Source organism: Panicum virgatum, chromosome 8N (genome assembly GCF_016808335.1).
Source record: "Panicum virgatum strain AP13 chromosome 8N, P.virgatum_v5, whole genome shotgun sequence".
Classification (NCBI taxonomy): domain Eukaryota; kingdom Viridiplantae; phylum Streptophyta; class Magnoliopsida; order Poales; family Poaceae; genus Panicum; species Panicum virgatum.
Window position 1 is genome coordinate 4,147,162 of NC_053152.1, and position 27,579 is coordinate 4,174,740.

Sequence of the window (27,579 nt, forward strand, 5' to 3'; positions counted from 1 at the left end):
GAAAAACTCCAGGCCGAACCGGTATGCGCGGTTTTAGGCCGTTGGATCTAGATCTAAGGGTTCTAATTGGTTTGATCCAAGATCTAATCCAGGCCGTTGCATACGGATCTGGCGGCCAAGATCGGTTGGGGGCGCGGGCGGCGGCGCTGGGTCGCCGGAGCTCTGCTCCCGCGGCGGCGCTGCGCCGGAGACGCCTAATCCGGCGCTCCAGGGGTCAAATAGGCCCGAACTTAGGTCTGAGGTGGACTTCGGGGTATGCGCAATACACCTAGAGCATTGGCGGGGCATGGTGGTGCTCGGAGTTGCGCTCGCGTGGACGGCGGCGGCCCTGAGCGGACAGGTTCGCCGGAGTGCGCACGTTCTAGCGCCGAGGATGCGCCTTGGCTACGGGAAAAATAGCGCATAAACAGGAGGGGGTCGGGGCGTGGCTCACCGAGGGGTCGAGGCGGTCGGATGCGCAGCGGAGCGGGGTCGACGCCGAGGTACGGCGGCGGGTCGGCGCAGAGCTTGGTGGCGGGGCCGGTACGGGGGTGCTCCGGGCGCTGGATCTGCCGGAGGGGTCCTGCGAAGTAGTGCAAGGGGTCAGGGGGGCGGAATCGGCACCGGGGTGAGGGTAAACGGCGGCAATGGCACTTACCGGCGGCGGCGGGTGGTTCCGCTCCGAGCTCTGGGTAGTGGCGGCCGCTACTAGGGTTCTGGGGCGGCGCGGGTGGATGGGAGGGGGCGCAGGGGTCCGCGGGGTGTTTAAAGGGCAAGGGCCGTAGGTCTCGGCGAGGAAGAAGGGATGGGAGGGCCGCGGGGATCGCGGCCGGACTCTGCTGCGCGGCGAGATACGCGGGGAAGACGACGCTGGCAGGCTGGCAGGCTGGGCCCACGGGTCAGCGGCGGGGCGGGCGACGCGGGCGAGCCGGGAGGGGGAGGGGGCCTGACGAGCGGGGCCCGGTGGCAGGCGGGTGATGGGCGCTGGTTCGCTGGCGTGTGGGCCTAGGAGCGACGCGGGGGAAGGGCGACGCGGCGAGCGGGCTGGCTTGCGCCGCCTGGTGGGGCCGGAGCGAGCGCGGCGCGGGAGCAGGCCGAGCGTGCTGCTGCGCGAGCGGGGGGGGGGTGCGGGGCTGGGCGCGTGGGCGCTGGCCATGGGCCGAGCTGGGCCGGAGCACTGCGCTGGGGAAGGGAGGAACGGGCCGCCGGAGAGAGAGAAGGAGACCCGGGCCGCGCTGGGCCGGGCCAGGGGTGGGTTTGGGTTTTTGGGTTCCTTTCCTTTTCTAATTCTATTTTCTCTCTCTTCTATTTCTAATTCAAACAAGGTTTGAATTCAAAAGTAAATTTGAATTCAAACACACTCAACCAATTAAAACTATGCACCAGCATGAATGCAACACAAAAGTTTAAACCTATGGTAAAATTTTAATTACTTAAAGAACAAAAATAAGATTAAATGCCAACTAAACACAATAAACCTTAGAAAATTAAATAAAGCCAATTTAATTTATTAAAAAAATACTGAAATTTAAATCAGGGTGTTACAGACCCTACCCCCTTAAAGAAATCTCGTCCCCGAGATTTAGCTGGGCTGGCTAGCAAAGAGATCTGGATATGTCTTCTTTAGCTCATCTTCTCGCTCCCAAGTAGCCTCAGCTTCACTGTGGTGACTCCACTGAACTCGGCACATCCTGATGCGCTTGTTCCGAGTAACCCTCTCTGACGTCTCCAGAATCTTCACCGGATGCTCGGTATAAGTCAGATCCTCCTGCACATCGACTCCATCCAGGGGTGCCTGCTCCTCGGGTACTCGCAAACACCTCTTCAGCTGAGATATATGGAAGACATCATGAACTCCTGAGAGGCTGAGGGGTAACTCCAGGCGATAAGCAACTTCGCCTTTCCGCTCTAGCACCTTGAATGGCCCCACATAACGAGGTGCTAACTTCCCTTTGACATTAAATCTGCGGATTCCTCTCATCGGAGACACCTTCAGATACACATAATCACCGACACTGAAAGTCAGGTCTCTCCGTTTGCCATCTGCATAGCTCTTCTGTCTGCTCTGTGCAATCCTCAGATTTTCTCGCACAGCCTGAACCATCTGCTCTGCATCATCTATGATCTCAGGACCGAAGAGCTGCTTTTCACCAATCTGATCCCAATAGAGAGGAGTCCTGCACTTTCTGCCATACAATGCCTCAAAGGGAGACTTCTTCAGACTGGCCTGATAGCTGTTGTTATATGAGAACTCAGCATATGACAGGCACTTATCCCAACTAGTACCGTACTGAATAGCACAAGCTCTCAGCATATCCTCCAACACTTGGTTGGTTCTCTCTGTCTGCCCATCTGTCTGAGGGTGATAAGCCGTACTGAAACGCAGCTTCGTATCCAACGAATCATGGAGCTGCTCCCAGAAACGAGAAGTGAACTGGGACCCTCTGTCAGATATAATCTTCTTGGGCACACCATGCAAGCAGACAATCCGAGATATGTACAACTCTGCAAGTCTAGCACCGGAGTAAGTAGTGTTCACTGGTATGAAGTGAGCAACCTTCGTCAATCGATCCACTACTACCCATATGGAGTTGTACCCTTTCTGAGTACGAGGCAATCCAACAATGAAGTCCATAGTGATTTCCTCCCATTTCCACTCTGGAATCTTCAAAGGCTGCAATAGACCTGCTGGCCTCTGATGCTCAGCCTTGACACGCTGACAGGTGTCACATATAGCCACGTACTCTGCCACTGAACGCTTCATACCATACCACCAGAAACGTTCCTTCAGATCATAATACATCTTCGTGCTGCCCGGATGAATAGAGTAAGCTGTATCATGGGCCTCACTCAGAATCAACTTCCGAAGATCCTTCACATCTGGCACACAGATCCGGTTCTTGTACCACAAGGTACCCTGATCATCCTCTCTGAAATGAGGAGCCTTGCCCTTCTTGAGCAACTCACGAATCTCCTGCAGCTTCTCATCATCTTTCTGATGCTGCCTGATCTCTGACTCTAGAGTCGGCACTGCCTCAAATGCTGCACTGGAGGTATGATGCAAGAAGCCCAGACTCAACTGCTCGAACTCCTCGCATAACTCTGGAGGCATCTGGAAAGCCACGGCCATGTTGACATAACTTCTTCTGCTCAGAGCATCTGCTACAACATTGGCCTTGCCCGGATGATAGTGAATCTCCAGATCATAGTCCTTGGCCAACTCTAACCATCTCCTCTGCCGCATGTTCAGCTCATTCTGCGTGAAAATGTACTTGAGGCTCTTGTGATCAGTGTAGATATCACACCGCTGCCCATACAAGTAATGCCTCCAAATCTTCAGAGCATGCACAACTGCGGCTAACTCAAGATCATGAGTAGGATAATTCAGCTCATGCCGGCGTAGCTGCCGTGAAGCATAAGCAATCACTCTGCCCTCCTGCATCAGAACACACCCAAGACCATCCTTCGAAGCATCACAATATACCGTGAACCTCTTCGTCTGGTCTGGCAGAGTCAGGACTGGCGCCGTAGTCAACCTCTTCTTCAGCTCATCAAAGGCCCTCTGACGCTCATCAGTCCATATGAATGCCACATTCTTCTCTAGCAAAGAAGTCAAAGGCTTCGCGATCTTGGAGAAATTCTCAATGAACCTCCGATAATATCCAGCTAAGCCCAAGAAAGATCTGACTTCCTTCACTGTCTGCGGTGTCTCCCACTCGAGCACATCCTTCACCTTGCTTGGATCAACAGCAATGCCTCCCTGAGAGATAACATGACCGAGGAATGGAACCTCGTCAATCCAGAACTCGCACTTGCTGAACTTGGCGTACAGCTGATGCTCCCTCAATCTCTGCAACACGAGTCTCAGATGCTCCTCATGCTCTTCTTCTGTCTTGGAGAAGATCAGAATATCATCAATGAAAATCACCACAAAGACATCCAGCTAATCCATGAAGACCATGTTCATCAGATGCATGAAGTAAGCCGGGGCATTAGTCAAGCCGAAGGACATGACTGTATACTCATATAGCCCGTACTTGCAGGTGAATGCCGTCTTCGGAATATCCCCAGGACGGATCCTCAGCTGAAAATAGCCCGAACGAAGATCAATCTTCGAGAATATACGAGCACCTCGAAGCAGATCGAAGAGATCCTCAATACGGGGCAGTGGATGCTTGTTCTTGATAGTAACTGCATTCAGCTCACGATAATCCACACACATCCTCTTCGAGCCATCCTTCTTATCTACCAGCAACAACGGAAAAGCCCAAGGAGAGAAGCTGCGACGGATATAGCCCTTGGCTAGCAACTCATCAATAGTTTTCTTGACCTCTTCATGCTCTATAGGTGTCATACGGTAGGGCCGCTTTGCAATAGGAGCTGTGCCAGGCAAGAGATCGATACAAAACTCAATGGCGCGTTCAGGCGGCATACCTGGCAAATCATCCGGAAAGACATCCGGGAATTCAGACACCACGCGAATACCGTCCGTGGGTCTAGCCTCCATCTGATGAAGAAATCCAGAAGGCTCTACTGCACTGATAACAACCTCTTGGCCACTGGAAGCTGATAGCAAGACTGTCCTCTGAGCACAATCTATCCGGACTCCCCACTTGGCCAGAGTCTCCATTCCCAGAATGACATCAATGCCCTTGGTGTCTAGCACCATCAGATCAGTACAGAACTCTACTCCCCTCAAAGAAACACTGACTCTCGGGCAGTAAGTGTGAGACCTCAACTGTCCTCCCGGTGAAGATACTAACAGGCACCTCTTTAATGTGCTAGTATGAATACCATGATGCTCGACAAAAGACTGAGTAATGAAGGAATGCGTAGCACCAGTATCAAAAAGCACTGTAGCTGGATATGAATTAACCATGAACGTACCAATAACCACGTTGGGAGCCTCGGCCGCTGACTCGGCCGTCACGTGGTTCACCCTGCCCTGTGCTGGCGCCCTGGGCTGAGCTGGGCGCCCCTGCTGTCCCGCCTGCGCCTTCCGGGGGCAAGCGTTGGCGTAGTGCCCCGGCTGGCCGCAGTGAAAGCAGGTGCGAGGTGGTCCCTGAGCCTGCTGTCCGGTAGGAGCTGCCGGACGTGGAGCCTGTGATGCCGGTGGAGCACGAGCCAGAGGTGCCGGTAACCTCGGGCCCTGACCTGCCTGCTGCTGTCGAGGCGGGTACTGCTGCGGTGGCCTCTGCTGGTACTGCTGAGGAGGCCGGTACTGCTGCTGGTACGGCTGAGGCTGCTGGAGTCGTGGACGGGTGTTGCTGCCGGAAGCAACGGGGACAACCTTCCTCTTCTTGTCCTCCATCTCCAAGTGCTTACGCTCAGTGTTGAGCGCACTGTCAACCAGATGGTTGAAGTCGTCGAAGCGGAGGTTGAGCAGCGCGTACTGGAGGTAGTCCTCAAGACCCTCCATGAAGTGCTCCTGCTTCTTGCGGTCATCCGCAACCTCGGCAGGGGCGTAGCGAGCAAGCTGCAGAAAGCGATCACGATACTCCGTGACCGACATAGTCCCCTGAATTCACAAAGACAGATAGATATCGGAAGATTAACTCAAGATTCATAAGGATAGAACAAGGGGCATTAGCTCAAAAGAAACCGTTGAATGATTATATTTAAGATTACCTGCTTCAGTGCAAGGAACTCCTTCTGTTTCATCTTCATAACGCCCGCGGGGACGTTGTGGCTGCGGAAACGCTCCCTGAACTGGAGCCAAGTGAGAGACTCGCGGTCGTGAACTGGGTGGGACTCCCACTAGTCCAAAGCTGCCCCTCGCAGCTGTCCTGCTGCGTACAAGACGCGCTCACGATCATCGCACTGGGCGATGTCCAGCTGACGCTCCACTGCACGGAGCCAGTCGTCAGCCTGAAGAGGGTCGGACGTGTGAGAGAACGTCGGCGGGTGACCCCTCAGGAACTCAGCACGCCTGTCGCGAGGCTGCGGCGGTGGAGGAGGCGGAGGCTGAGTGTGAGCGTGCTGAAGAGCCTGAACGGTGTTGTTCAGGGTAGCCATCATCTGCATCTGGAGCTGGAAGTACTGCTCCGGAGTCAAGGGCGGAGGCATCGGGATCCCGGTACCCTGGTTGTTCTGACCCTGCTGCTGGCCAGAACCGGAACCGGTGCTCCTGGTGTTCACCATCTGATTTGAACAAAAGATTTCACGAGTAAGGATATTGCAGGAATAAATTCAGATGGATATGAATACTCTTTGCGGAAGAAGACTCAGCCATGATAAAGTAGACAGGACAGAGTTGACTGTTTTACCCCCAACGATCTAACTCATTTTATTAATTAGTTAACTTTAACATCAGAGTGATTTTCTTTAAACAAAAATTAAGCTACTAAGCTATGCAATCATTCAAAAATCCAAATCAAACATGTAGCATAATAACAAGCAGACAATTTTCACGACTTAGCCGAGTTTAACAATAGACTCGACTAACACAACGCGTCGCAGAACGTGCTATCGTTTTATTATAAAAAGGTCACCTAGCTAACTCATGGTGGTCAGATGACTGATTCAGGCCAAAATCTACGAAAACTATTCTTCAGAGAGAGAAATCAAGGCAAGAAGGGTAAAAAGTCAAAGAAGTCAAGGGGTATAATAGTAAAATAGTTTCAGCAGTCAAGGATTGGTGAGAAGAAGTCCTAAAACTCGACAAGTTCTATCTAGGCTTCGTCCTACAGTCGATACGGCTCTGATACCACTCTGTAACACCCGGTTTATAAAAGAACATAAACCGAGCAATCATATACGTGCCAGGGTCAAGTCACACGTATATACAACAGAATGAACAGTATATCATAGCACATATCACGTAAAAAGACATAATAAAGCAAATACGAATGTTATTTATTACAATAATGACAAAAATGTCTGATACAGCGGAAGCGAAGTACAAAATACGAATAAAGCTCTCCGAAGCTGAAGCAGGGCGCCACAGGGACGTCGACTGGGAGATGAAGCACCTAGAAGTCCTCGTAGTCCTGGTAGCGCTGGACGAACTCCCTCGTGTCGGCAGGAACTGAGCAGCAGTAGCGTAGCCAAGAGGAAAAAGTAGAGAAGAGGCAAGGGTGAGTACACAACTTGTACTCAACAAGTATAACACAAACTATGAGGCTCTATGGTTGGCTGACTCAACTGCATTAGCTTTTAGTCTTGGCAAAATTTTATTAAAGCTATTTACTACGAGTTGATGAATTACCATTAACCCAGTTACATAGTAATTAATCAGAATTAATTATGAAACTACTGAGAACCATACCAAAACCAAGCCACCAAGGTAACCCCGAGAAGCACCTCCCTCGTCGGAAGGAGATAACTCCACTAATCAAAAGGAGGATCTGGGCCGCTCATAACCGTGAGCACGGCTAGTATACCAGTTTTACACTCTGCAGAGGTTGCACATCTTTACCCACAAGTCGTGAGCTACGCCAGGGGTTCATCACACTTCCTTAGGTGAGATAACTAGCGACTCACTACGAGGCCTTTAAAAAGAATCTCGTTGGTAAGGCGTAACCGCGAGAGTTAGGTCGGCGACGATGGGGCCCACCTCCGGGGGTACAAGCACAGGAGCGCAATCCAAGCACAGACCAAGCCGGAGGAGCAGGGACCATTGAAGCTTACTACTCTTGCCCCGCAGGTAAGTTACTCCAAACCAAAAAGATCTAATTATTACGCCAAGTCTATCCCATTCTAGCCTTGTGGTAGCGCTGTTGTCCCAGGTTGTCGCTCTATGAACCGGTCCTTATGGAGAGTGGCCAACCAGGCACTAAGCACCATGCTGGCCCCCTAAACCATGTTTCTAACAAAACCAGTTTTAACGAGAAGTGAGCCACTCAAGCCACACAGAGTGCCACTCTCAGAATTAAATTCAAGTAAACCATTTATCAAATTAATTAAAAAGGACCAGAGTGTGTTATAGCGCAGCAACCTAGCACAACTAACCAAAATGCAACCCAAGGATATATTTAAAGGATATAAACTGGCTAGGAAAGTCCTTATAGGCATACAGTATTAAAATGCAGTATGAAAACGTATTTAAATGATAGGTGGTGTTCATGTTATACTTGCCTTCCTCGTACTGCTCTGGCTGCTGCTCAAACTGCTCCGAAGACGGCTGCTCCGGGTACTGGTACTGGGGCTCCTCAGATGGATCAACGTCTACTCACGAACACATGGCCAAAACAATGCACGATAATAAGCATACAAACAAACATTAACAAAAACTAAGAAACAGTACATCAATACATAAAAACAGCGCACAAAACTACTCTAGAACTATTCTACGCGTTACAACGATCGCGTGGATATAAAGAACGCTAAAAACGGAGCTAAGACGCATAATCTAGGCCAAAAACAAGTTTTAGGGGCTTATTTGTAAGAAAACTGAAGTTCCAGGGGCTTTTCTACAAAAACTAGGGACTGAAACGTAAATAAACATTAATTCTGGGGTCTAAATCGCAAAAGGGCAGGGGCTGGACGGCGGGTTCAATTTCTAGGAAGGTCAGGGGCCTAAACATTAAAAACAGGACCTATACGTAATTATTTTTGAATAAGGCTGGACCGCGGGTTGATTTTAACAGAACCGGGGGTCTCTTTAGAAAAACTCCAGGCCGAACCGGTACGCGCGGTTTTAGGCCGTTGGATCTAGATCTAAGGGTTCTAATTGGTTTGATCCAAGATCTAATCCAGGCCGTTGCATACGGATCTGGCGGCCAAGATCGGTTGGGGGCGCGGGCGGCGGCGCTGGGTCGCCGGAGCTCTGCTCCCGCGGCGGCGCTGCGCCGGAGACGCCTAATCCGGCGCTCCAGGGGTCAAATAGGCCTGAACTTGGGTCTGAGGTGGACTTCGGGGTATGCGCAATACACCTAGAGCATTGGCGGGGCATGGTGGTGCTCGGAGTTGCGCTCGCGTGGACGGCGGCGGCCCTGAGCGGACAGGTTCGCCGGAGTGCGCACGTTCTAGCGCCGAGGATGCGCCTTGGCTACGGGAAAAATAGCGCATAAACTAGGAGGGGGTCGGGGCGTGGCTCACCGAGGGGTCGAGGCGGTCGGATGCGCAGCGGAGCGGGGTCGACGCCGAGGTACGGCGGCGGGTCGGCGCAGAGCTTGGTGGCGGGGCCGGTACGGGGGTGCTCCGGGCGCTGGATCTGCCGGAGGGGTCCTGCGAAGTAGTGCAAGGGGTCAGGGGGGCGGAATCGGCACCGGGGTGAGGGTAAACGGCGGCAATGGCACTTACCGGCGGCGGCGGGTGGTTCCGCTCCGAGCTCTGGGTAGTGGCGGCCGCTACTAGGGTTCTGGGGCGGCGCGGGTGGATGGGAGGGGGCGCAGGGGTCCGCGGGGTGTTTAAAGGGCAAGGGCCGTAGGTCTCGGCGAGGAAGGAGGGATGGGAGGGCCGCGGGGATCGCGGCCGGACTCTGCTGCGCGGCGAGATACGCGGGGAAGACGACGCTGGCAGGCTGGGCCCACGGGTCAGCGGCGGGGCGTGCTGCGAGCGGCTGAGCGGGCAACGCGGGCGAGCCGGGAGGGGGAGGGGGCCTGACGAGCGGGGCCCGGTGGCAGGCGGGTGATGGGCACTGGTTCGCTGGCGTGTGGGCCTAGGAGCGACGCGGGGGAAGGGCGACGCGGCGAGCGGGCTGGCTTGCGCCGCCTGGTGGGGCCGGAGCGAGCGCGGCGCGGGAGCAGGCCGAGCGGGCTGCTGCGCGAGCGGGGGGGGTGCGGGGCTGGGCGCGTGGGCGCTGGCCATGGGCCGAGCTGGGCCGGAGCACTGCGCTGGGGAAGGGAGGAACGGGCCGCCGGAGAGAGAGAAGGAGACCCGGGCCGTGCTGGGCCGGGCCAGGGGTGGGTTTGGGTTTTTGGGTTCCTTTCCTTCTCTAATTCTATTTTCTCTCTCTTCTATTTCTAATTCAAACAAGGTTTGAATTCAAAAGTAAATTTGAATTCAAACACACTCAAACAATTAAAACTATGCACCAGCATGAATGCAACACAAAAGTTTAAACCTATGGTAAAATTTTAATTACTTAAAGAACAAAAATAAGATTAAATGCCAACTAAACACAATAAACCTTAGAAAATTAAATAAAGCCAATTTAATTTATTAAAAAAATACTGAAATTTAAATCAGGGTGTTACAGCGGGTGTAGCCCCCGAGGCCTTGGAGGAGAGTTTGTGCTCGTCCAAGGGCTATAAACGTTGTCCCGCTGGGTAGCTCTACTGGGATGGCCGTCCAGCGTCTTTTTCAGCCGGCATCGGCACTTTTTCAGCCGGCCTCGGCACTCTTAGTGCTGGTACGGCGATCTGGCGTTCAGCTTTAGCCGTTAGGGGACGTACGCTAATAGCGGTGGGTTCGGTTTACGCGTGGAGCTTCATAAGTGATGGTTGTCGATTTATTCGAGGGTGTGGTTTTGAACCGTGGTGTGCGAGGAGCCCCCGAGCCTAGGCCCGTGTGAAGGCGTTCAGGGGAAACCCTCGACTTTAATTACGACCCTCGTCGCCCTTCCGCAGGGTAGGAGGGGTGAAGCGCACCATGCCACCCATGCCCGGGCCGCGAGCTATGGCTGCTTCAGTGAGCTATTAGCGGGTTGTTCAAGTGGACGTCCGTGCCCCGTTCGATAGGGGTCGGCTCGTGGTCCATAGACACGTCTCATAAAGCGCTTGCGAGGGTTCACTAGGCGGGGCTCGGACCCATTCGATAGGGTCCGAGGGCTCGACGCTCTCCCTCGATGGGATCCCCCTTCTAGGCACCCTCGACTGGCCTTGAACACTGCGTAGGATGTCTCGAACTCCGCATTCGAGGGTAGCTTGTACGGCACATCCCTGCAGTCCCTAACTCCGGTGATCTGGGGCGCCTGTCGAACCCCCTGAAGGGCCAGGCTTCAATCCCTTGATCAGTAAGGCCTCGAAATGCGATTCCTTCGAGGGTAAAGAGACCCCTGAAGGAAAATTCCGTCTTGGTTTGAAACGACGCAGAGTCGCAAGTCGTGCGCGCGGGTCTTCCGCTGGTGGTGGGCGAACGTGGCCCGATTCGTGCGGTGCGGCGTGGGCGCGCCTTTTCAGGCGTCGGCCTCGGGTAGACGGAGCGGCGTGGGCGGCGGCTGACGGATGGGATAACACAACAGTCGCGTCGCGCCCGCCGGTTACCGTGCCGCATTTATCGCCGCGTGCGCGCGTGGGGAACTCCGCGGTCGTGGGGCCCACCCGTCAGTGATAGCAAAATCTACCGCATTGAATGCGGTAGATTTGGGCTGTGGCTGTGGGTGCTCCCCCCGTGGTACATAAATATGGAGAAGAAGGGGATGTTTTGGGTTCACCTGGCCATTTGCCTTCATCCTGTTTCGCCTTCTCCGCCTCCGTCGCCTCCTGAGCCCATAGCCTAGAGCGAGAAGGAGAAAAGGAGAAAGAGAAAGAGAGAGGAAGAGACTTAGCCATTTCGGAGCCTTCCTTTTTCCATCCCCCCTCGACTCTCGGAGATGTCGGATATCCAGGAGCCCTTGCCATGGGGGAAGTCCTCCGCCACCGTCGCGGTGCTGGAGCAGCTGGTCGCCGATTGGCTGCTGCCGCGGAACCCCGACGCGGGGGCGCCGGCGTGGATTTCCCCGCGCCCGGACGAGTCTGAGCCGGAGCCCCCGCAGGGCTATGTCGTGAGCTTCGTGCGCCTCCACGAACGGGGCTTCGGCGTCCCCGCCAGCAAGTTTATGAGGGCGCTGTGCGAGTACTACGGAGTGGAGCTGCACAATTTCAGCCCCAACTCCATCTTGCAGGCGGCGGTCTTCGTCGCCGTCTGCGAGGGGTACCTCGGCATCGACGTCCACTAGGATCTCTGGATCCACCTGTTCCGCGGCGAGCTCTTCGTCGAGAACGCGCGGAACCAGCCAAGGCGGTTCGCGCGCGCCGGTGGCTTGACGCTCCACGTCTGCCCGAACCGGCGGAACCTTTACATCACAAGCAAGATGACGACAAACAACTCCGGGTGGAGCCGAGGGTGGTTCTACCTTCGAAACTTCAGCGGCGCGCTCCCGGCGTTTACTAACAAGGTTCTTCGGGAGCGTCCGGCGAAGTGGGACTGGGGGGTGTCGCCCCCAGCCCAACAAGCTAGGCTCGAGGGCCTTACCGACGTGCTGGCGCGTTTGGCGAGGAAGGGATTGACAGCGGCGGACATCATCGCGAACTTTCACCGGTAGAGGGTGATCCCTCTTGTGGAGAGGGCCCTGCCGATTTACCGGCTCATCCCAGGGAGCAAGGTCGAGGGCTCGAGGACGTCGAGCAAGCTTCTCTCCCACACCAACGCCGCCCGAAGGGCGAAGTATGCGGTGGCGGAGTTTCCCCAAGATCCCGCGGATCTTTGGAGGATCAAGATGCGTCCCGAGCCGGGGTATATTTCCCTGGTGAGTTTTGGCTTCGAACTCGTCGTGCATCGTGTAGTTCCCCTTTCCTGACCCCATCTGTGTGTATTGTACAGGGTTTGAGATGCGGCACCTCGAGGCCTCCGGTCTCAGAACAGCGCCTGATCAATCGCCTCCACGCGGAGAAGATGAAGAGGCGGAAGGACGCGGTGGAGGCCAAGGCCGAGAGGAAGAGGAAAAGGAAGACGGCGCACGACAAGGCGCGCCAGCTCGCTCGGGCGGAGGGGAAGCCGCAACCTGCCACACCTGAGTCCTCGGAGGAGGACGAGGAGGAGGACTCGGAGGAGGCCTCGGATGCCGAGGACCGCGCGCCGAGGGGGGACGGGGAGGGCGCGAGCCCCCTACCGTTCTACCTGTGGGACGAGGAAGAGGGAGCAACCGTGGCGCCAGAGGAGCCGGGGGCCGTAGCGGGGTCATCGGCGAATCCCACCCTCGAGGGTGCGATACGGGGGTCATCCTCGCCGGCGACCGGCGAGGGGCCGCCTGCGCCCCAGGTGCTGATCCGCGGCCACGAGGCCGCGGCGGGAGAGGAGTCGTCCGTGCTGGCAGCCTCGAGCCATCGGGCTGACACGAGGGGGGCGCCCTCGGGGCAGTCTTCGAGGGACAGCCCGATGCCCCAGACTCGAAAGAGCGCCATGAGGAAGAGGAGCATGAGTGCTCGATCTGGGTAAGCATTTTGGATTTCGTTTTTTGTTATGTACTTGGTAAATTTCTCGATCCCGCTCAACTCGTGCCTCCTGACTTCCAGCCCCGGGGCCGTTCCCAAGGATGCAGTGCGGCTTGCCCCGGCCAAGGCTCTCAAGACCGGGGCTCGCAGCACTCCGCACACGGCGCCGCAGCCCCCGCCTGCCTTGGATCTCGAGGCGGCGGCCGCCAGGCTACGGGAGGCAGTGGCCCGAGGGGCCCAGGCGGCGCAGCAAGCCCGGGAGAAGGAGGGTGACGCTGGTCAGAGTGACGCCGGCCACCGTGGCGCCGAGGCGGCTGCTCAAGCGGCCGACGCCGAGGAGACCGGCCAGGGCGGTGCCGGTGGCACCGCCCAAGCGGTCATTGATGTTGAGGCCGGTCAGGGCGACGCAGATATCGCCGCCCGGCCGGACATAGGAGGAGAAACTGGCGGGGGCGCGCAGGAGCACCCTGCCGGCCAAACTGCGGAGGAGACCCCCGTCTTCGAGCCTTCGAGGGCCGAGGGCGAGGGTCTCGCGGAAGAAATGGCGCAAGAGGCGCCAACGGTAGAAGGAGCCCCCATCTCGGAGCCCACCGAGGCCCGAGACGAGGGTACCGCCGCGATAGTGCCCGTGCCCACGGCGCAGGGGGGCGCAACGGCGGTGGTGGAGCTGCCAGACAGCAGCGAGGAGTATGGGGACTCGATGGATATCGACCCCGCTGCTGCGGCGAGCGCCGCCGCACATATTGCCGAGTTTGCGTCGGCCAGCGCGGGCGTGCTCGAAGCGGGGGCGTCGGAGGGGAGCCACCTCGGGGTTATCGTCCCGTCCGGTGTCCCCTCAGAGTTCCTTCGCAAGGAGCAGAAGGAGGAGGAGGCCTGGAACAAGCAGATGGGCGTTGGGCGCGAGATCTTGCAGGCCCTCGACCGCGCTTATCAGCTTCATCAGAACGCGGATTACCAGGTCAGCCAGGTAAATATTTCCCCCCGAAAATTGCTCGGATTCGGTTTTAGCTTTTACGCGTCCTCACCCACACCCTCCCCCTTTGCAGCAGCTGAGGGAAATCTCGCGCCAAAAGAGCGTCGAGATGAACCGGCTGTACTCCCAGATGAGCCAGCTCGGGCAACACAACGCCGAGCTGGTGCTCAAAAACATCGACGCCAACACCAAAATGGCCGATCTGGGAGCGCGTCAGCGGGCGCTGGAGGAGGAGCTGGCGCGGGTTGCTGGTGAGCGGGACGTCCAGAGGGCGGCAGCGGAGGAGAAGGCCCAGGAGGCCGAGGCACAAGCTGCCGAGCTGCAGCGCCTTCGGACGGCGCTCGAGGAGAGAGCTCGGGAGGCGGAGGCGCAGAGCGCCGAGCTGCAACGCCTCGGCGCCACTCTTGAGCAGCAGAAAGCCGAGCTCCTCCACAAAGAGGTGGCCGTGGTTGCGCTCGCCGGGACCCTCCAGGAACAGGGTGTGGCCCTCGAAGAGAGGGAGGTGGCCCTCCAGAACATGGGGGCTAGCCTTAAGGAAAAGGAAGCCTCCATTTCCTCGCTCGAGGAGGCCGCCCGTACCCAGAGGGAGGAGGCGCAAAAGAACATGGCGGGTGAGTACCTTCGATTTTCCGTCGTTTTGCTTTCTTTCGTGGCTAATGTTGATTTCCTTTGCTCAGAGCTGAGGCAAAAAGTGGCGGATGAGACCGCGGCGAAGGAAGCGGTCCACACCGCGCTCACGGCGGCACAGATGGAGTTTGCTGAGCTGGAGCAGACCGCCGTGAGCGTGTGTCAAGAGCTCGAGGGGGAGGGCGCCGTCTCGGGCAGTTCGGTGATCAGCCGCCTGCGCGTGCTAGGCGGCCGGATTGCCGAACACGCCAAGAGTACCTTCCGCCTCGGTGTCCTGCGGGCTCTCGCCGTGGCCTCGACGCATTACCTCATGGATCTCCAGAGGGTGTCGTCGGGGTACGTCGTTCCCGATGATGCCGATGCGGACGCCGCGTCGGTCATCATGGATGAAGCTGATGCAGCCGCAGAGGAATTCGCCACCGTCCTCGCCGAGAAGCTCGAGGCAGACATCCCTCCCATCGCTGAATTCGACGCCCCTGAAGACCCGCAGGGGGGGGATGGATGCCTGTAGGAAAGTTGGGCCTCGAAGCCCATTGTAAATAGATTAGTGTTTATCATAGTCGCGCCTTGTAATCGCACTTTATGAATATAAGAGATTTGTTTTTGTAATTTGAATGTGTGGCCCGTCGAGGCCTTGTGTGTTCGAGCCTGTGTTTCTTTACTTTACTTCCGTGTTCTTCATATGCGACTTAGATAAACATCTGCGAGGAAGTTCGCGTTCATAAGCAACGTAGGCGTAGGGTGGTGAGGGGGGTGCCGTATCCCGGAGGCGTAGGCGGCCCCACGACTCGGCCAGCCCCGTACCGTAGTTGCTTATGCCTCGCGTCCATTTTTTCCAAGGATACGAGAAGCTTAGGGTCGAGACGGAGATATTTCGAAAAAACATTGGCGACTTTTTGGGGACGTTCGGGGGTTCCCCCCGTAGTAGCCCCCGAGGGAGGCTCGGTTTTGCCGAGGGTAAAGCCGAGCATACCTCGATGTTCGTGCGCGCCCGAGACCTCGAGGGTCGGGAATGTTCCCAAAAAGCAATAAGTAAAGCGTACTTCCTTATTATTTCGGGAAATTGAAAATGCGAGTACGAACAATATACAAATAGCTTGAAATGCTAAGGATAAAAGCGACGTAGCTGTTGTATATTCCAAGCGTTGGTGAGGACTTCGCCTTTTTCGTTGGCCAGCTTGTACGTGCCGGGCTTGAGCACCTTGGCGATTATGTACGGTCCTTCCCATGGAGGTGAGAGCTTGTAGCGGCCCCTGTTGTCTTGTCGAAGCCTTAGCACCAAGTCCCCTTCGTTGAGGTCTCGGCGCCGGACCCTCTGCGCTTGATACCTTCGCAAGGACTGCTGGTAGCGCGCAGAGTGGAGGAGCGCCATGTCTCGAGCCTCGTCCACTTGGTCCAGCGAGTCTTCGCGAGCTCGCTGGTTTCGTTGCTCTTGATATGCCTTGAGCCTCGGCGATCCGTACTCCAAGTCAGTGGGGAGGATAGCCTCGGCACCATGGACCAGGAAGAACGGAGAAAAGCCCGTGGCTCTGCTCGGGGTCGTCCTCAGGCTCCAGATGACCGAGGGTAGCTCCGTGAGCCACCTCCGGCCGAACTTGTTCAGCTTGTTGAAGATTCTTGGCTTTAGTCCTTGGAGGATCATGCCGTTGGCACGCTCCACTTGCCCGTTCGTCTGTGGGTGTGCCACAGCCGACCAGTCCACACGTATGTGGAAGCTGTCACAGAACGCCAAGAACTTCTTGCCTATGAACTGGGTGCCGTTGTCGGTGATGATCGAGTTCGGGACCCCGAACCTGAAGACGATGTCGGTGAAGAATTGGACTGCTTGCTCGGATTTGATCTTGCCGATGGGTCGAGCCTTGATCCATTTGGAAAACTTGTCGACCGCCACTAGCAAGTGGGTGAAGCCCCCGGGCGCCTTCTTCAGCGGACCGACGAGGTCCAGCCCCCACACGGCGAACGGCCACGTGATGGGGATGGTCTGCAGAGCATGGGCCGGAAGATGTGTTTTTCGAGCATAGAACTGGCAACCCTCGCAGGTCCGCACGACGTCGGTGGCGTCGGCGACCGCGGTGGGAAAGTAAAATCCTTGCCGAAACGCGTTGCCCACGAGGGTATGTGGCGCGGCGTGATGGCCGCAGATGCCAGCGTGGATGTCGCGGATCAGCTCCTTGCCCTCGGGGAGGGGGATGCATCGCTGCAAGACGCCCGAGGGACTGCGCTTGTGTAGCTCATTGTCGATTAGAGCGAAGGACTTGGCCCTCCTGGCGAGGCACCGTGCCTGAGCACGGTTCGAGGGTAAGATCCCTCGAATCATCCAGTCAAGGTACTGGACGCGCCAGTCTCGCGAGGTGGGGGCCTCGTCGACTTCCATTGCTTCGGCCTCGTCCACGGAGGTGGTCCCAAAGTCAATGTCCATGGGCTCGACCCCGTCCGCCGGGGGGTTCCCGCCGGGGGACCCGGTGGACGAGGGGCCCGGCTCCGGCGGGTCCTTCAATTCGGCGGTGGGCTTGGCGATGTCGCGGGCGAAGATATTCGGGGGGACAGTGGTCCGCCCCGAGGCTATCTTGGCCAGTTCGTCGGCATCCTCGTTGTACTTGCGCGGGACATGATTGAGCTCGAGACCGTTGAATTTGTCTTCGAGGCGGCACATCGCGTTGCAGTATGCCTCCATCTTCGGGTCGTGACAGCTGGACTCTTTCATTACTTGGTCGACGACAAGCTGAGAGTCACCGCGCGCGTCGAGGCGTTTGACGCCGAGCTCGATGGCGATGCGGAGGCCACCGAGGAGGGCCTCATACTCCGCCATATTGTTTGATGCAGGGAAATGCAAGCGGATCACGTACCGTATGTGTTCTCCGAGGGGTGAGATGAATAGGAGGCTGGCACCGGCGCCAGTTTTCATCACCGACCCGTCGAAGTACATAATCCAGCATTCGCCCTGGATTTGTGCCGGGGGTAGCTGAGTGTCCGTCCACTCAGCCACGAAGTCAGCCAAGATTTGGGACTTGATCGCTCTGCGGGGGGCGTAGGCGAGGGTCTCTCCCATCAGCTCCACAGACCATTTGGCAATTCTACCCTCGGCTTCCCGGTTGCGGGCTATCTCTCCCAAGGGGAAAGACAAGACAACGGTGACGGGGTGAGCCTCGAAGTAGTGGCGCAACTTGCGTCGAGCTAGCACTACTGTGTAGAGCAGCTTCTGAATCTGCGGATAGCGTGTCTTGGTTTCGGACAACACCTCGCTGATATAGTACACCGGCCGCTGGACGGGCAGAGCCTGACCCTCCTCTTGTCTTTCAACCACGATCACCGCGCTGACCACTTGGGTCGTCGCAGCTACGTACAGATAGAGGGGCTCGCCGTCCGTAGGTGGCGTAAGAATGGGAGCATGAGTGAGCGATGCCTTCAGCCTTTCGAGGGCTTCTTGAGCTTCGGGGGTCCACGTGAAGTGCTCGGTTTTCCTCAAGAGTTGATACAGGGGTAAGCCTTTCTCACCGAGACGCGAGATGAAACGGCTAAGGGACGCTAGGCATCCCATGACCCTCTGTACCCCCTTCAAGTCTCGGATCGGTCCCATCCGAGTGATGGCCGAGACTTTGTCAGGGTTGGGTTCGATGCCCCGCTGGGAGACAATGAAACCCAAGAGCATGCCTCGAGGCACCCCGAATACGCACTTCTCGGGGTTAAGTATTACCCCTTTGGCCCGTAGGCAATCGAATGCGATCCTGAGATCGGCAACCAGGTCGTCCGCCTTCCTGGATTTTACAACGATGTCATCGACATATGCCTCTATGCTCCGCCCGAGATGGTCTCCGAAAACGTGGAGCATACACCGTTGATAGGTAGCTCCGGCGTTTCTGAGGCCAAAGGGCATCGTAACGTAGCAGTACATGCCAAAAGGTGTGATAAAGAAGTCGCGAGCTGGTCGGACTCTTTCATCTTGATTTGGTGGTAACCGGAGTAAGCATCAAGAAAGGATAAGAGCTCACATCCCGCAGTAGTATCTACAATCTGATCAATTCGTGGCAAGGGAAAGGGAACCTTCGGACATGTCTTATTTAGACTAGTGTAGTCCACACACATCCTCCAGTTTCCACTCTTTTTCTTCACTAATACTGGATTAGCTAGCCACTAAGGATGGAATACCTCTTTGATGAATCCGGCCGCCAGAAGTTTCTCTTCGAAGCATCTTAGGCGCTGCTTCACCGGCTTGGAGTTGGGTCGGACATCAAGAGAGTGCTCGGCGACCTCCCTCGGTATGCCAGGCATGTCCGAGGGGCTCCACGCAAAGATATCTGCGTTGGCGCGGAGGAAATCGACGAGCACCACTTCCTATTTGTCGTCGAGGGTGGCGCTGATCTGCAACACCTTGTCGTCGGAGTGGCTTGGGTCGAGGGGTACTTTCTTGATACCCTCGGCGGGCTCGAAGCTCCCGGCGTGTCGATGCGTGGAGTCTAAGGCCTCGCTCGCCATTTTGTCGAGGGTGGCTGCGAGGGCCTCGTCCTCCGCTTGAGCTTCCGCACGCTCAACGCACTCGACGTCGCACTCGTAGGCGTGCTCGAACGAAGAGCCGATGGTGATGACGCCCTTCGGACCCGGCATTTTGAGCTTGAGGTAGGTGTAGTTGGGGACAGCCATAAACTTGGCGTAGCAAGGACGACCAAGGATGGCATGATAGGACCCTCGAAATCCCACCACCTCGAAAGTAAGAACCTCCTTGCGGAAGTTGGCTGGCTGTGCCAAGCATACAGGCAGATCGATCTGGCCGAGGGGTTGGACTCGCTTCCCCGGCGCAACGCCATGGAATGGCGACTTGCTGGGGCGAAGCTTGTCCAGTCCGATCCCCATGAGCTCCAAGGTAGGGGCGTACATGATGTTAAGGCTGCTGCCTCCGTCCATGAGCACCTTGGAGAAGCGAGTGTTGCCGATGATGGGATCGACAACGAGCGGATACCGTCCCGGATGCGGGACGTAGTCGGGGTGGTCCTCGCGGCCAAAAGCGATGGTATCCTTCGACCAGTCGAGGTAAGATGTCTTGGCTTTGGTAACGGAAAAGACTTCGCGGCGCTCACGCTTGCGCTGCCGAGAAGTCATATTCGTCGTTGTTCCTCCAAAGATGAAGAAGGCGTTCTCCACTGGGGGGAACTCGTCATCTCCACCTTTGTCACCAGCATCCTTCTTCTTGTCCTCGTCGCGATGCGCGACGCGGTTGTAGTATTTCTTGAGCATCTCGCACTGCTCGAGGGTATGGTTGACCGGGCCCTTGTGGTAAGGACACGGCTTCTTAAGCATGTCATCGAACTGGCCTCCACCGCCTCGAGGGGGGCCTCCGTCGCTTCTTAAGCAAGATGGAGAGGAAGGTTGCGGATGATGGCCGCGTCCTCCGTCGCGCCGCCTAGCTGGCATGCTAGGCGGTAGTCGTTAAGCCAGACTGCAGGATCAGTCTCGCCCGAGTATTTGACGAGGGTGTTGGGTTGTCGGAAGCGCGGGGGAAAAGGCACGGTTCGAATCTCCCGGCTGAACACCCGGGTGCCCGGAGGCTCTGGTGACTCACCCCTGTCGTGCTCGGGGTCGAAGCGTCCACCCCGTCGAGAGGTGTACCTCCTGCCGTCGATGACGTTGCCGGCGTCGCCGTCGCCAGCGTGCCCGCGAGTGTCACGGATTCGCTCCCTTACGGGAACTCTCCTGATGCGCTCGTGCACCGAGGGTGTCCTCGCGCCGGGCGCTACGGCTGCTTTGCCCTTCGCCGCTGGGGGTGTGTGCACGGAGACCTCACGGTCCTGGTGCGCAGTCCCATCACACTGCTCCGGGGCCTTCGAGCGCATGCGAGACGCAGAACTCTCGGCCTGCTGCACGGCAGCTTGCTCGATGAGCTCCTGTGCCTCGCGGCGCAGGTTGCGGCCCGAAGGTGTTGATGGCTCGGGCATAGCTTGGAGTAGGTAAGCCGCAGCGACGAGCTTCTCGCCCGCCGTCTTCAGTTCCGGAGATTTGTCGACGTTGTCGTCGGCCAGGATGCGCTCCCGGGCAACACGTCCCGCCGCCTAGGCGTGTGCACCAGGCACGGCACGCTGCTGCTCGAGTGCGGCGCGTAGCTCCTGGGTTTGTTGACGCTGCTCGTCGAGCTTGGCTTGAAGCTCTTTGAGCTGCGCCAGCTGGGCCTGTCGCGCCGCCGAGCTTGACGAGGAAGGCGCTGCAGGCGGGTTCGCTGGTTGCTTTGCCCGCGCGCCCGCCCCGGCTTCCCCGTCGTTGCCTGGGGCGTTGTCATTTTGCTCGTCCGCAAGGTCCACCATGAAGCACTCCCGGGAAGGATCGAAATCCCCCTCGCTGGAGTCTTCGTAGCAGGTGAGGCAGTAGGCCGCCGCCAGCTGGAACACGCGGAGAGCGTCGGGGTCGCGGGCCCCGGAGTAGTCCTCGGCCTCCTTGGCTACGAAGTTGGTCATGAAGAAGTCGATGTCGTCGGCGATCGAGCTCGCCGTCTCGGGGTAGGATTCGTCAGGAGATGACGCGATGGGGCTGCGAATCGACCGAAGATGATAACCCGGCAGATCCCCACGCTCGATGAAGTCAGCGACGGTTGACGAGGCGTGGGCGGCAGCGTTGCGCATCCCGAAGGGGAAGGGCGACGCCGAAGTCGAGTCCCCCCTGGGAGGCACTAGTGTTGCCGCAGGCGATGGTGCCGGCGCAGATGACGCCGAGGCACGCGATGGCGAAACGGTTGCCCCATTGGTCGTGATGCTGAGTTGCGACACGCCAGCCTCGACCCACGTGGGGGAGCTGTGGCGTGCCGCACGACGCCGCTCCGCGCGTGCTTGTCGCGAACGCTGACCCGAGCGCCTGTTGCGCCGGGCTGGCGAAGTCGGAGTGATGAGGTTGCGTTCGGAGGAGAGGAGCTGCATGAGGTAACCGTTGCCGGTTGTCCTGAACTCGAGACTCCCGAACGAGATCGCGCGTCCCGCTGGAAACGGATCTGAAACACCCATAGGGTATGGGTTCGATCTGCTCGCCATTCCTGGAGATCAAGTGGGAAAAAGAGAGAAAAAGTCACGCAGCTCCCCTACCTGGCGCGCCAACTGTCGGCGTTCCGACCCGTGGGGCCTGAATCCCAACTAGTAAATGCTGCGTGTTTCCTCGTCCCAGATGATGATGCAAGAGGCAATCACAGTAACGCACGGTTTTATCCTGGTTCCGGCCGCGGGGCCGTACGTCCAGCAAAGGGGGTGTGCGAGGGCACTGTATTATCTTGCACCCGAAGTGCTCGTAGTAGGGGATACAAGCGAGGCGAGAGAGGGAGAGAAGCTCCCAAGTCTCTGCTAGAGGTGGAGTTGGTTGAGATGAGTGCTCAGTCGTGCTGAGAGTCCTCTGAGGGGGAGTTCAGAGAACTTACTTCCAACCTTTGATTGGAGAGAGTCGATCAGCCTCTCCAAAAGGAAGCCCACCCTCTCCTTTTATAGTTGTAAGGAGGGGCAGCGTACATGAGTGTAGGGGCGCGGAAGTCGTCGTTTTCCCCTGAATCGCGGGTACAGTGGTCGAGCACTGTAGGAAGTGTACTGTGGGAAGGCGACGCACGTCGCCGTCATCCTGGGCTCCGTCCTTGGTCTCGTGGAGATGGCGGCGGCCGTCCTGCAGAGTCCCAGCGGTAGTAATGGCGTGGGACGGTCCCGGACCCCCTGGTCGGGGTGCGAGCGTGCGCGCTAGAAGGTCCGGGGGCGCGTGGAAGTCCCGGACCCCACAAGAGGGAGGTCCGGGACCGTCCGCGCATGCGGAGTGCCCCTCCCGGAAGGGCACGTGACATCGCCAGACCCCTTCCCCAGGGGGAGGTGTGTTCGGATGGTTGATGCCGGTGTGACAGTAACGGGGGCGGCGCCAACTTGTCTTGTACCGCGTTGAATGCTCCACAGTGCTGCTATAGCAGCTGGGGTGGCAGAGCGGTGACCGGGGTCAGTGGACGGGACGCCGGTCACATCCACTGCGGGAGTGGCAGTCTGACGCCGCCCGTCCTTTGAGCCGTGACGGAGTAGCTGGCCTTTAATGCCTTTGTACGGCGGTCGGTTGGGCGGCGGGGCCACTTGTCCCTTGTGCCGAGAGATGGCCTCGAGCGAGGCGGAGATTGGCCACCCGCTCGAGGGCAGGTCCGCTGTCCTCGAGCGAGGCGGAGACTGGCCACCCGCTCGAGGGCAGGTCCGCTGTCCTCGAGCGAGGCGGAAATGCGATTGCGCGGTCGAGGGTCCGAGGGGAGCCCTCGAGCGAGGCGGAGATGAGTGACCCGCCCGAGGGTAGATTCGCTACCCTCGAGCGGGGCGGAGATTGTTCGGTGGGCCTGAGAGGGGTGCGAATGGGCCACATGCTGGGCTTCTTTGAGTCCTTTCCTCTCTTCCAGATTTGGAAGGAGGCCGGGGGCCTTTGTGGGCCCAGTTGCCTTAACATGTGTTTGTGTTTTCGAAAGTGGTTTTAGTACTCCAATTAGGGTGTCCCTAATTGTGGCACCCGACAAGGGTGCCGCTTGCTACCGGAGCTTGGGAGACCCACAGTGACTGGATCTGCCATTGTGGATGCTCCTCCTGGCTGGATCCGTCGCTGTAGGGGGCCCAGCTAGCCGGATCCGCCGCCGTGTGGCCCCACCTGGCCGGAGTGCCTGCCCGCCGCCATAGCACACTGCGACTAAGTTATTCTACCATGTTAAATATGTACTTTTGACATAATTATCTGATTTCTATAAGTGTATGGTAAAAACTATGTTATTTTTCTCTTGGAATGAATGTCCTTACCAATTTTTGCTTGTTAACATCAATCTATACACACGGCCGTAAACTCAGGCTCCATTTGTATTTATTTTGTGATGAAGGAAAATATCATGATGCTCTGGCATAAGTGATATTTTACAAACTATTAATTGGCCTGGCTACTGTGCAGGTAGTTGGAAACGGAAATGATGAAGACCAGATTGAACTGCTCAAGGATATTGGAATGGAAATTATAAAGAAATGTGATTATTTACCACTTGCTGTGAAAGTAATGGGTGGTCTCTTGCGTCAAAAAACAGCAAGAAGATGGGAGTGGGAAAATGTCCTAAATGACTCGATATGTTCAGTATCTCAAATGCCTGAAGAGCTGAACTATGCAATATATCTTAGCTATGAAGATTTAAGTTCTAGTTTGAAGCCTTGCTTTCTTCACTACTCACTCCTTCCCAAAAGCAGAGTGTTCTTCGCTTGTGAGATCATTGGTATGTGGATTAGCGAAGGATTTGTTCATGGAACCTCACGTGACTTGGAGGAAATAGGAAAAGAGTACTACGATGAATTGATACAGAGGAACCTTATTGAGCTTGATATAAGCTATGATGAAAAAGTAGTTTGCAATATGCATGATGTTGTCCGCTCATTTGCTCAATACATGGCTAGAAATGAAGCACTAGTAGCACAGAACAACAAAGCTGATAATGCTGACAAAATCAATTCACAAAAGTTTCTTTGCTTATCGCTGGAAACAAGAGGACCAGAATCAGATGAGTTAGAGTGGTATTCATTACAAGGACAGACATCACTAAGAACACTATTATCAGTTGGGCCTATAAAAATCAAGCCTGGTGATTCATTCCTTGTTGTTTCAAATTTACGGACACTACATGTACAAGATGCAAATTTTGATGCATTAGTTGAATATTTGGATCAACTCAAACACTTGAGGTATTTGTCCATAAAAAGAACTGACACATCTAGGCTTCCAGGAAGCATTAGTAAGATGAAATTCCTGCAGTATATTAACCTTCGAGGCTGCAAGAGTTTGGTAAATCTTCCAAATTCCATCTTAACACTGCAACACTTGAGGATTCTTAACCTTCATGACACAGGAATAAGTATCATACCTAAGGATTTTCATGGTCTAACCAATCTGAGGAATATATATGGGTTTCCAGCGCACATGGATGGTGATTGGTGTAGCATTGAAGAACTGGGACTTCTCTGCCACCTAACTGACCTTCATATAAGTGGCCTAGAGAACGTGTCTTCATCCTCATTTGCAAAAGAGGCCAGGATTGGTGACAAGGTGCGGTTGAGCCGTCTGTTCTTAGGATGCACAAGTAGAATCAAACACGATGGCCAGTTGGTAAAAGATGAAGAAGGCATTCCTGAGAAGCAGCAGCAACAAATTGAGGAGGTATTTAATGAGCTCCAACCTCTGTCTGGCTTAGAAAACCTCGATATCAGTAGGTACTTTGGTCAGCGGCTCCCAAGGTGGATGATGTCGACAACAGTTGTGCCCCTTGGGAGCTTGAGGATTCTAACGATGGTTGACCTGGCTTGCTGCATGGAGCTTCCTAATGGCTTATGTCAGCTTCCCTGCTTGGAATTCCTACAGATTGTTCATGCTCCAGCGATCAAGCGTGTTGGGCCTGAATTCCTGAAGCCAAACCATCAATGCCACAACCATTCCCAGGTAGGGGTTTCCTTTCCTAGATTGTGTAATGTGATTTTTGAAGGACTGGTCGAGTGGGTGGAATGGGAGTGGGAGCTGCAAGTGAAAGCCATGCCTGTCTTGGAGAAGCTTATGCTCAAGAAGTGCAAGTTGATGAGCATGCCTCCTGGCCTTGCCTTCCACACAAGGGCTTTGAAGATATTAGCGATATATGATGTCAAGCACCTAAGCTCCTTGGAGAACTTTACTTCGGTTGTTCAGCTCGAGGTGTTTAGAAATGACAACAGAAAGTGATCGGACCGCGCTCTAGTCTAAGAGGGGGAGGGGGTGAATTAGGCAACTTAAAACCTAAACCTATACCTCCAACTAATTTGCACAATATTAAATTAAAACATGCTATCTATATGTGCAACTAAGATTATTCTAGTGTGAAACCCCTATCCCAAAAGAGTTTAGCAAGCTATAGCCTTTCCTATCAAGAAACTACTCTATGAAAGTAAAGGCACATAAATTGTTAGTATGAAATGCGGAAACTTAAAGAGCGGGATAGGAGGAAGCAAACTCTCGACACGGGTGTTTATCCCATGATTCGGTTAGCCACAAAGGCACACCTACATCCATGTTGTTGAAGCACTCACTAAGAGTATTGCTTCTCGGAAATCAAGTCTCTCCCGCGGACTCAACCACGGTCACTTTGATCCCGGGTTCCACTAAGAAGCTTCTCCACAAAGGATGGAGGTCTCCACGTCCCCCGCACAAGGTTGTCGTTGCCGCTCCACACCAAGTCGGAGAGTCGATAACGTGCCGGCGAGCCACCAATGCTCCAAGGTGCCGGCGCACCGAAATCTTCTTTAGTTCACTAAAAAACCACAGCACAAAGGCACAAGGCCTTGCTTTCTCACTCACTAAGAGCTAATCCCGCACTTACACTCTCAAAGCTAGTGCTAAACCTAAGGATTTGATCAATATGCTCTTGGATAGGCTTGGAGGCTTTCTTGGGTGTGTATGAGGGTTGTAGTAACTCCAACAAACTTCAAATGCCCGGAGGATGGCATATATATAGGCCACCAAGTGGAAGTAGCCGTTAAGAGCCGTTACCCAACTTTCTGCGTATGCACCAGAGTATCCAAAGGTATAGCACCGGTGCATCCAGTCACTCTGAGCCATGGGATAGCCGTTGGGTCTCTGACAGCTGACGTGGTGTCACCGGTTAGACCGGCGCCTAGTCACCACTGCAACCGGTGCAACTATTCTCCCTTGCAACTGTCAAGACATTGCACCGGTGCATTGCTCCGGTGAGGCACCGGTGTATCCGGTCCTGAAAAATCCTTGCTGACCAATTTGATAGGCTCTCTGAACACTCCTCCGGTGCTTGCACCGACGACTCTTTTGGCACCACCGGTGCATCCGGTGCTGCTTGCGCCTTCCCTCGTGGCCTGGGCACTGCACAACCCAATGCACCGGTCAAGGGGCACTGGTGCATCCGATGCCAGCCGGTTAGACCGGTGTGGCATCACCGGTGTATCCGGTCCCAGTGATTCTTGTAGAACTCATCCAATTCAGCATTTCTTTGAGTTCTCTCTTCGTGTTTTGCTTTGCTTGGCCTTTTTGCTTCATCTCTGGGATCTCTTAATGTTCACTTGATAAACTCATTAGTCCCATTGATTGCGTTGTTATTCAATCACCAAAATCACAAAACAATGGCCTAATGGGGCCTTTTTACTTACAATCTCCGCCTTTTTGGTGATTGATGACAACACAATCAAAGCAAGCATAGCAATTTGTAGGAATTTAAAAATGATACCAATTGAAATCTAATTGAAACCACTTACACTTTCTTGGATGCTTACCATCATCCAATGATGACTTGGCCTCCCCCTAAATCCATCATCCCCCTTTGTTTCTCCCCATTTTTGCTACTCCTTCTTTTTCTCCCCCTTTGGAATCAAAGTTGCTCCTGCTTTGGAAGATACTCATTTTCACCTTGCTTTGATCCAAATTTCTCCCTCTTTGGAATCTAATCACCTAAAAAGGCTTGGCAAACCAAAATAGCTCAAAGGGAAAAGTTAGTAGCCTAGGGAGTTAGTTCTATGAATCATGATCCAAGTGTATGACATCAATGAAGATACCACTTGAGCAATTATTAAGGTGGATCACAAAATCATGAAACTAGCATGATATGAGCTAAGCTTTCCACAAAGTGTGTGCACAAAATGATGATGTGAAAATCAAGTGCACAACTAGACATTGAATGAGAAAGCTTAGATTATATCATGCACGGAGGTAGCCCTAAAATAATAAAGAATTGAAAAGAATACCAATTGAAGGGGTTATAGACCATGCATACCTCCGGGGGAACTTGTTACCTTGTATGTACCAATTTGAAATTGACTTGTCAAAAAATACCAATTGAAGTTGAATACCAATTGAAAGTCTTTGAGATAAAAAAACACTTGGTACACCAAGGCGACTTACATGCATGAGCACATAGTCTATGAACATGGATAT

The 27,579-nt window shown here is 55.3% G+C and overlaps 1 pseudogene; it reads left to right on the forward strand.

Moving 5' to 3' along the window:
- Positions 1 to 27,579, forward strand: part of LOC120686633 — a 51,995-nt pseudogene that overhangs the window by 19,876 nt on the left and 4,540 nt on the right.